We start from the raw sequence: 8775 nt of genomic DNA on the forward strand, positions 1-8775 counted from the left end.
TGCGGGGCTTCCCCGCTTCCCCGAGCGCACACGCGAGGAGCGCTCGTTGGCAGCCCGACGCCGTGCCAAGCGCTCGGGGGCGCGGTTTTCCTTTCCAACACCCCCCACCCCATTTTAGGAGGAAACTGAGGCGCAGAGCCGTGGAGCCACGTGCTCAAGGTCACCGCTTGAGAATGTGACCAGGCTGTCCCCATCCAAAGCCGCACTCTTATTAGTCACTCGGCCTCAGGCAACCTGTCCTCTCTCTGAGACACCTGCAGCCTCCTAACCTCGCTCTGGTTCCCTCCCACCCTCCTCTGGGTGCCCCAGGGATCCCTGCTTCTTTGTGTGCTCCTGACGCCAAGGCCTGGCCACCAGCCACGGGATCCCAAGCAGACAAGACTCTCAGGATCCCCTCACTCCGCGATACCCCAGCCGCATTCTCTTTGCCGCCTGGATCGTGACCACATCGTCATCATTTTCGGAGTTTTCGCAGTAAGGGCTAGTGGCCTGCCTGGTGATAAAAATTCTTTTAATGTTTTCTCCCAAAATGATCTTGTCCCCTTGACTTCACTTGGCAGACGTTCTCCTTGACCCAAAATAGAATGGTCGAACCTGCCTGCAGACTGCTGCCAAGAGTCTTGGCTTTGGGAATTGGTGTGAGCCTTTACAGGCCACAGGTGCTTCCCAAGGCCTATCCTAGTTGCACGATTGAGGAGTGGGAGGCTAGGGAGAGAGCGTGCAAAGAGCGCTAGATAGAATTCACAAGCGATCAGAAACTTTATGGAAAGGTACATCTTTGAAGATTTTATGTGTGCCACAGAATTATATGCCTTTAAAGCACTTCCTTTGAAATTGAAGGACATGCTGTCATTGAATTTATGTTCAACTGTCTCTTTCATTTTCTCAGGTCGATCGAGTTTTTTTAAAATAATTTTTTAGATTTTATAACGGCAAGGTAAAGTTTGGCATTGGACCAAATGGCTCTGTAAGTTTTTTATGACAGTAATTATTTTTTAATCTGTTCTCAGAATAACTGCCTACTAGCTTTGGTTTTACCCCTTGTAGTGTTTGTGACCATGAAACTAGAAAAGGTTGTTCTGAGTTTAATTTAGAATGACCCCATTGCCTGGGTTTAAAAAAATAATTTAATATTTGGGCAACACTGTTGACATTAACCTTGGAGAGATAGACTCTTAGAACAGGAGTTTATAGGCTCAGATTGTAGGAACCACGGAAGTCAGCTTGAAAGACATCTTTTTAAAGAGACTGTCATCAGTGCCTTTTTCTGCTACATTTAGAGGTACTTCACGCAATAAGCTTGTGACCTGGTTTGCTTTTAAAGTGGTAGTCAGAGTGGGAGTGTAGCTCAGTGGTAAGGGGGCTTGCCTGTAGCATGCCTGAGGCCCTCAGTTTGATCCCTGGCCCCACTACCACCAAAAACAAGTATCTACAGTTGCAGTCATAATGCAGCAGAATAGGGGATCATGAGCCACTAAAGTTTACCTTATAGTCTACGGCCATACCGCCCAGAACATGCCTGATCTTGTTTAAAGTTTACCTTATAAATCTGCTTATGAAATAGGCTTTTGTGAAAGAGCTGTGATTTCCACAGTTACACTTTGCATGGTTTGTTACCTGAGATCTAAAAAATGGTAAATGGAAAAGTTGTAGAAATAGTTCATAAGTTTTAAAAATTGCAGGCCATTCTGAGTAGCATGATGCTCTCATTCATATTATCCAAGTTCTGTACACTGTCTACCCATTACTACTTGGTAACCATATTGGTTATCATCTGTTAACCAATTGAGGGGTACCCATTCACATAACTTATTACAATGTATTGTTTAAATTGTGCTATTTTATCCCTAGGCATTGTTTTGCTGTACATAATTCATAAATTTAACTTTTGAATAGGTGTGTATGTATGTAATAGAGAAAACAATATATATAGGATTCATTACTATCTGTGCATTCAGGAATCTATTAGGGCCTTGGGATGTTTTTCCATGGAGAAAGGGGAATTTAAATGTGTCATATCCCTGTGCTGAAGCTTGATTTTAAATTTTAGAATGTTACTTTCATGGTGGAGTGGCATTAAAAACAATATGGGAAATTTTGGTCAGAACTCATTCTGTAAAGCATAAACATAATTTCATGTTCTGGCATCCTGGCAGAAACCAAGCCTGGTTTGGGATTCAGCTTTGCTACTTAGTAGCGCTGTGATTTGTAGTTAGTCTTGGGTGGAACTTCCCATGAGTCTCATTTTCCTTATCTAGACTAGGATGAAGGAAGTGGACTACCTGACCTTTATAAGAGTACAACTTCTGTCAGATCATGTTTTTTCTTTTGCTTTGAAAAGATAGTAACTCTAATAACATACATTACTTCCTATCTTGTTTACATAACACATTCTGTAGATATCTTCTGTTTTATATCTAACTAAACCAGTACGTACTTAATTTGAATCATGACTGTCCAAAGACTCACTTCCTCAGAAAAATGTGCAGAGACAAAAGTTTGCAAATGCTCTCCAGGACTTCACTGACTGCATGTAAATTCATCCATGTGCCATCTACCTGCAGGTCCATGCATGGCTTTCAGGTTGAGATCCCCAGCTCTATACCTTTCCTAAAAGAATGCCATCAGGTATAGCCAGACACGTGCTTGCTTTATGTGACCAAGGAGTGATGGTCGGCCAGACTTGACAAAGATCACACATGCACATGTGCACATGGTAGGGTTGAGGACAGTCAGGGACAGGTTCTCCAGGACTGTCCTGTTGTGGAGGAGCTCTTCCAGAAAGCCATCTTGGGAGTCACCTGAAATAACTTCCTAAGTTGGCCTCATTTGATACTTGGCTGCTATGATCCAGTTAGGATGATGGCGGCTTTAATTTTATTGACATTATCTCATCACAGGCTGGTCTGATTATCTCTTTCTGTGAAAAGTGGTGAGTCTCAGTGGGTCTTTAAAACCACTTTCTGCTCCAGAAGTTGGAATTATAACCTGAATTGCATAAAAGGATCTTTTGAGCTGGGCATGTTGGCATACACCTGTGATCTAGTATACTGGGAGGCTGAGACAGGAGTCATGCAAGTTTCAGCCCAGCCTGTGCGGCTTATTGAGACTCTTTCTCAAAAGAAAAAACCAAAGAACCTGGATTCAATCAGCAATATCCCCCCATTCCCCAAAAAAGGCTATGTTGAACTTAAATGCTTTTCAACCTTCTGGTTCTATAAACAATTCTTTTTTTAAATTCATTAATTATATTGGAACATTTTAGGTATACCATATGACATTCATCATTGGGAATTTGTACCTTTACATGACCTGTGTTGGTTCTTATTTTTTTCCCCATTCTCCTGCCCTTCAACCCATCCACCCCTCCCTATTTACAAAGACTTTGTTTCCATTTTTTCCTTTTCTTATATTTATTCCTTTCCCTTCTTTCCTTTTCCCTACCCCTCCCACTTCCCTATCCCCTTTGGACCTTTTCTTCCTGTTTCACATTATCCATACATTTTGATCCTTATTTACAGATAATTATTTTTCTTTGGATTGAGACATTTATTGCTCAGTATCTGTGCAAGTTAGATTATTCACTGTGGTCATTTGGGACTCCTTAACTGTTTGAAATGAAAGCTGTGTATTTCTTTGTGTGACAAAATGCTATTTTGTTTCTTTAATTTAGAATTGATCTGTCCTGTTAGTCATGCAGTGACTAAAAGTACTTGGTGCTTTACAACATTTTTGTAGTCCCCACTGGATTTCTTTTAGGAAAAACCAACTATGGTGGGCGTGGTGAGACAACAAGAACCACTCCTTTCCCCTGGAAAATTGGCAAAGGTGCTTTATCTTTATTAAGTCCAACAGGAGTAAATCAGTTCCCATGAGATCTATAATGTTCTTTCTCCCCCAGGTCTAAGAGTTCTCTTTTTCTCTATATGGCATGGCTTCCTGCATACACAAATATGAGTGCTGCCTAGTGTAATCACTGAGCGTCCCACAGCCCTAAGCTGCTTACCAGTGGAATCAAACTGTTTAGAATTGTTAAGTCAGAAATTTTGGAATCCTGTTTTTTCATGTTGCTGATGAGAAAACAGGCCTGTCATTTTAGAGTTACTCCACTAGTTATTGGCAGCTTTTTCATATACCACTGGTCAAATTTTCTTGATAAGATAACATGAATTCGGAACCAGTCTGTCTCCTGGTACTGTTTGTCTTTCTAATGCTTTACCTTGGGTAGGTATGCGTGTGTGTGTGTGTGTGTGTGTGTGTGTGTGTGTGTGTATGTGTGTATAAAACTTTATTCACTCTGACTCATACATAAGTGAAATGTGACAAAAACTCCTCTACTTGCTAAACCACAGTCTATAGAAACCACTTAATTTTAAATGGCATCAAGGTCTATGCCATGTAAATTCTGACCTCTGAATATTGAGTTAAAAAGCAATTCTTATAAAAATGTGGGATGTTTGTGTAAGCTTGGTGTAATTTGGAAAATAAACATGAAAATGAAATAATTTCAGGCTGGGGATTTAGCTCAGTGGTTCTGCCACCTGACTCACAAGCGCAAGGTCCTGGGTTCAATCCCCGGTACCAAAAAAAAAAAAAGAATTTTATATTCTAGCCTTTGTGATTCTGACTGTGGCCAGGATTTTGATTTTTCTGGAAGTCTTGCCAGTCTTAAAAATAATCTTAAGGTATAAAGATTATGTGAACAATGAACTGATCTAAATTTTATGTAGGAAGTGAATGGATTAGGTAAATTTGATATTTATAGTCATGATTTTATTATACCTGATGGAATTTCTGTATTGGAAAGTAATTTCATAAAAGTAATCTTTCCCATTTTTTGGTACCAGGATTGAACTCATAAAAGTAGTCTTTCATATGAAAAGTGAAGAGTGTATGTGCATTAATTTTGGCCTTTCAAAAAGTCCTCTTTGTAATTTTAGCAGACTTTAAGTCATGTCAGAAACCAGTCTCATTACTGTAGTCATAATTTTCTTAAAGTTTAATTTTAGTCCAATCTTATTTTTGATATGACATAACCTTGATCAGTTTTTTTAAAAAATCAAGCTATATAATCTATATGCTACAACATTTACCTGTTAAACTACTATTATGTAGTTTTCACATTTACAAAGTTTTGCAGCCACCATCATTATGTAGTTTCATCTCCCAGAACAAATCCCCTGCCCATTAGCAAGTACTCCCTCATACCCCTTTCTCCCAGTACCTGGCAACAAAAAGCAGAATCTTATCTCTGAATTTGCTTGTTCTGAACATTTTGTACAAATTGAATCATACAATATCTGGCCTTTTGTGACTTTTCTTTTGGTTGGCATAATTTGTTCAAAGTTCATGTTGAAATGTGTTGGTACTTCATCCTTTTTTATGGCTAAATAACATTCCATTGTCTAAATGTACCACATTTTGTTGATCCATTTATTCATTGATGGCCACTGAGTGGTGTTTTGTTTGTTTTTGAGACAGTCTTGCTATGTTGTCCACGTTGGCCTTGAACTTGCTATGTAGCCCAGGTTGGTCTTGCACCCAAGTCAATCCCCCTGCCTCAGCCTCCCAAGTGCTGGGATTACAGTTGTGTGCTACCATGCCTGGCATCCACTGGGTATTTTATATATATTTGTGTACAAGCTTTTATAGGAATATAATACTTTCCATTTGGGGGGGTATATACCTAGAAGTGGAATTGTGGGCTCATGTTGTGTTCTTTAACTTTTCAAGGCATGTAGTTTTAACATATAACTTATATAAAGGAAATTATTTTTAAATTGCGTCAATTATGTAAGTTCTGAGATCAATGCTTTATATTTAATACTTTATATTTATTTACCTTATTTTTTAATCTATGTGCTTTCTAGAAAAAACTGAGGAATCCTAAGGAAATGTGAGAATTGTGAATTTAGATTTAGCAAAAGCCCTCTGGGACCCTTTGAGAGACAGGATTCGTAAGCCACTAAATAGTTGCTGTCTGATTTTGTTGAGTGTTCTGTCATTCTCTAATAAGATTAAAGGTAGATAGGTAGAGGAAGTTTGCTGTTTTCTTTTTAAACTCCTACTCTCTGATTTTTCTTCAAATTTGATGTATAGTTGTACTTTTAATAAAATAATTATAATCTTTCAAAAGACATTTCCTTATTTTTTATAGTTTCCAAGTTAACCTTGTTCGCAAGCCTGTAATCTAGAGTTCTTTGGTTTAGTTTTAAATATTCTTAAGTTCCAGCCTCTTTCTCAATTTGTTAGTAATATCTGAAGGATTCTTGTATGAATTTGTAAAGAAATTTTAAATTGTGGCTGAAGGTAAGAAACAGATGAAAACTGATTGAGGGGTGGGGAAGTATAGGTGGGAGGAGGCTGACCTCTGAACTTTAGCCCGGCTTTATGAAACTGTGCAATTCATAATGTGAATGGTTGCAGCAGTGTCCAAGTGGAGTTTGTACTAGTGTGTGTGACTCCAGAAACACTACACCAGGTCAGAGTGTGACCTACAGCCATGTCCCTTGGATAGATCAAAGACTTATGTCAAGTTCAAGCTAAATGTCAAGTTCATTTTCTATCTGTCCCCAGTGCCTTTTAGAGAGGCCTTCCCTGGGGTCTGAGGTTGAGAATTTTCAGGAAAATGCTTTGGAAAAGTAAGTTAACGTTTTATTTCTAAGGAAATTTGACTTTAGTCAGTTGAGAATAGTGTGCCTTTTGAGTTTGCCTTTCAAAATTAGTTGTTAACTTTTGATCTCATTTTAAGAAGTAGTGTCCTAGGTCCTTGGAAGGCAGCTATGCTCACCACTATACCACCAACACAGAGCCCTAGGTTCTTGTGTTTTGTTGTTAGCCCTAGAACGTAGGGATCTGTCTTGTTTGGAAGTTGTTATATATTTTAAAAATCTGAGTTTTCTGTCTCCTTGAAATCTTACAATCATTTGTTTCTTGTTGTTAAACAGTTCAAAAAATCACATAATAAATCCAGACTTTGCAAAAGCTGATCAGCTGCAGAAGGCATTATGCTGATAACACTCAAGTTATTACTCATTTTAACTTGAGCTGGCATTTGGCACACTTGTTTGAATTTAATTTAAAAGTTTAAAGAAGAAAAAATAAATGCTACGTGTTTTTGATTAAGATTCCAAGCAGGATTTGGGATTGATTGGGAAAGAGGCAGGTACTTTTTAAGGAATGAAAGTAAGGTACTTTGTTTCTGTTAGTTATTTACTGCCTAACACAAAATTCAGGTTTAACTAACCTATCTGTGCCTTATTTAGTGCTTTAGCAAAACATTTACATTGTACCTTTTTAAATCCTTGTATTTCTTTAAAATAGTGTTCTTATCGCCACTTAATCTGACCGTTTCCCCCATCTATAAAATTTGACTGTAGCAAGGTTGGTACAGTAGTATCGTAGTTAGGACTTGAACCTACATCTCTTGCTTAAAGTTTTTTTTTTTTTTTTTTTTTTTTGGTACTGGGGATCAAACTTGGGTCCTTGTGCTTGCAAGGCAGGGGCGGAACCACTGAGCTAAATCCCTGACCCCTCTTGCTTAATGCTTTTAAATAAATGATTCCGCTTTGTGCTTGTAAAAGTAACACCTAGCCAGGCATGGTGATGGATGCCTGTAATCCCAGCACATGGGAGGCTGAGGCAGGAGGATTGCTGTGAGTTTGAAGTCAGCTGGCCTCCATCGCAAGTTCAAGGCAATCCTGGACTACATAGCAAAACCCTGTCTCAACATGTAAAACACCTGTAACTCATACCTTGGTATGGTTAAGGTGCCTCCCCACTCCCACCCTGTGCCTGCCCTGTCTGTGCGTGTGATTGGATGTATGCATGCTATTAAATACTGTAACATGAGGTTATTTAGTATTCTCACCCTAATACTGTGTTGTAAATTGAGCATATTTCCATACAGATAAGCGTAGCCGCATCATATTCTGCATGTATAGTCTATAATTTATTATAGTATAGTCTATAATTTATTAAATCAATACTGTTTTTTGTTATTTACATTGTTTTCAATTTTCTGTTATAATAACACTAGAGTGAGTATTTCTTTATATCTGAACATTTCCTTAGAATAAATTCCTTAGGGCCGGGGGTTTAGCTCACCGGTTAGGTGGGCTGCTTTGCAAGCGCAAGGACCCAAGTTCAATCCCTGGTACCCAAAAAAAAAAACCAGAATAAATTCCTTAAGAGAAATTCCTGGATTAAAGGTCATCAGCATTTTTGAGGCCTGTGAGGTAAATATTATCATAGTGCTTTCAAAAAAGGTTAGACTACTTTATGCTTTTCCACCTGTTGTGAGATTGCTCTTATCAGTAAGCTTCTGTTCATCTTGGATCTGTGCATATAACATTTATATACTTACAAGGCTGTTATACAGTTATTTTTTATGTGAATGAGTTTCTAGCTGTGAATAGTTGTAGAATTGATTGAATTGTTGCTAAGAATCCCAAGAACCTACTAAATGACTACAGACACTTTGCCAGGGAACTACAAAAGTGATTTCCTACAAAGAGTGCTTTCTGTTGAAGGGCCCAGTACTCTGTTTTTACTCAGGCTGATTCCAGCACATTTTTGCACTGGTTTTTGTTTTACTTATTAACAAATTATTTGGAAAAGAAAGGGAATTTACCCCTATGGACTTTTGTGACCATATATCTAGTAATTTTTTTCACTTAGCAGAATTAGTCTGTCCATCCTTTGAGGTAGACTCAAAAAGTTGGGTGTGCTTGATGAAATTTTAGCTTTTGTCTTTTTTTTTTTTTTTTTTTTTTT

General features: G+C 38.4%; 1 protein-coding gene across 1 annotated transcript in view; it reads left to right on the forward strand.

The window, feature by feature from the left end:
• The first annotated feature begins 454 nt into the window (after nt 1-454).
• Nucleotides 455-8775, forward strand: part of Pptc7 (protein phosphatase targeting COQ7) — a 37247-nt gene continuing 28926 nt past the window's right edge. The window contains exon 1 of the mRNA XM_010604440.3: nt 455-474. The gene's annotated coding sequence lies outside the window, so the exon portion shown is untranslated. The remainder of the gene's footprint in view (nt 475-8775) is intronic.

This window comes from Fukomys damarensis, unplaced genomic scaffold (assembly GCF_012274545.1).
Source record: "Fukomys damarensis isolate Sample0158 unplaced genomic scaffold, DMR_v1.0_HiC HiC_scaffold_12, whole genome shotgun sequence".
NCBI classification, from domain to species: Eukaryota; Metazoa; Chordata; class Mammalia; order Rodentia; family Bathyergidae; genus Fukomys; species Fukomys damarensis.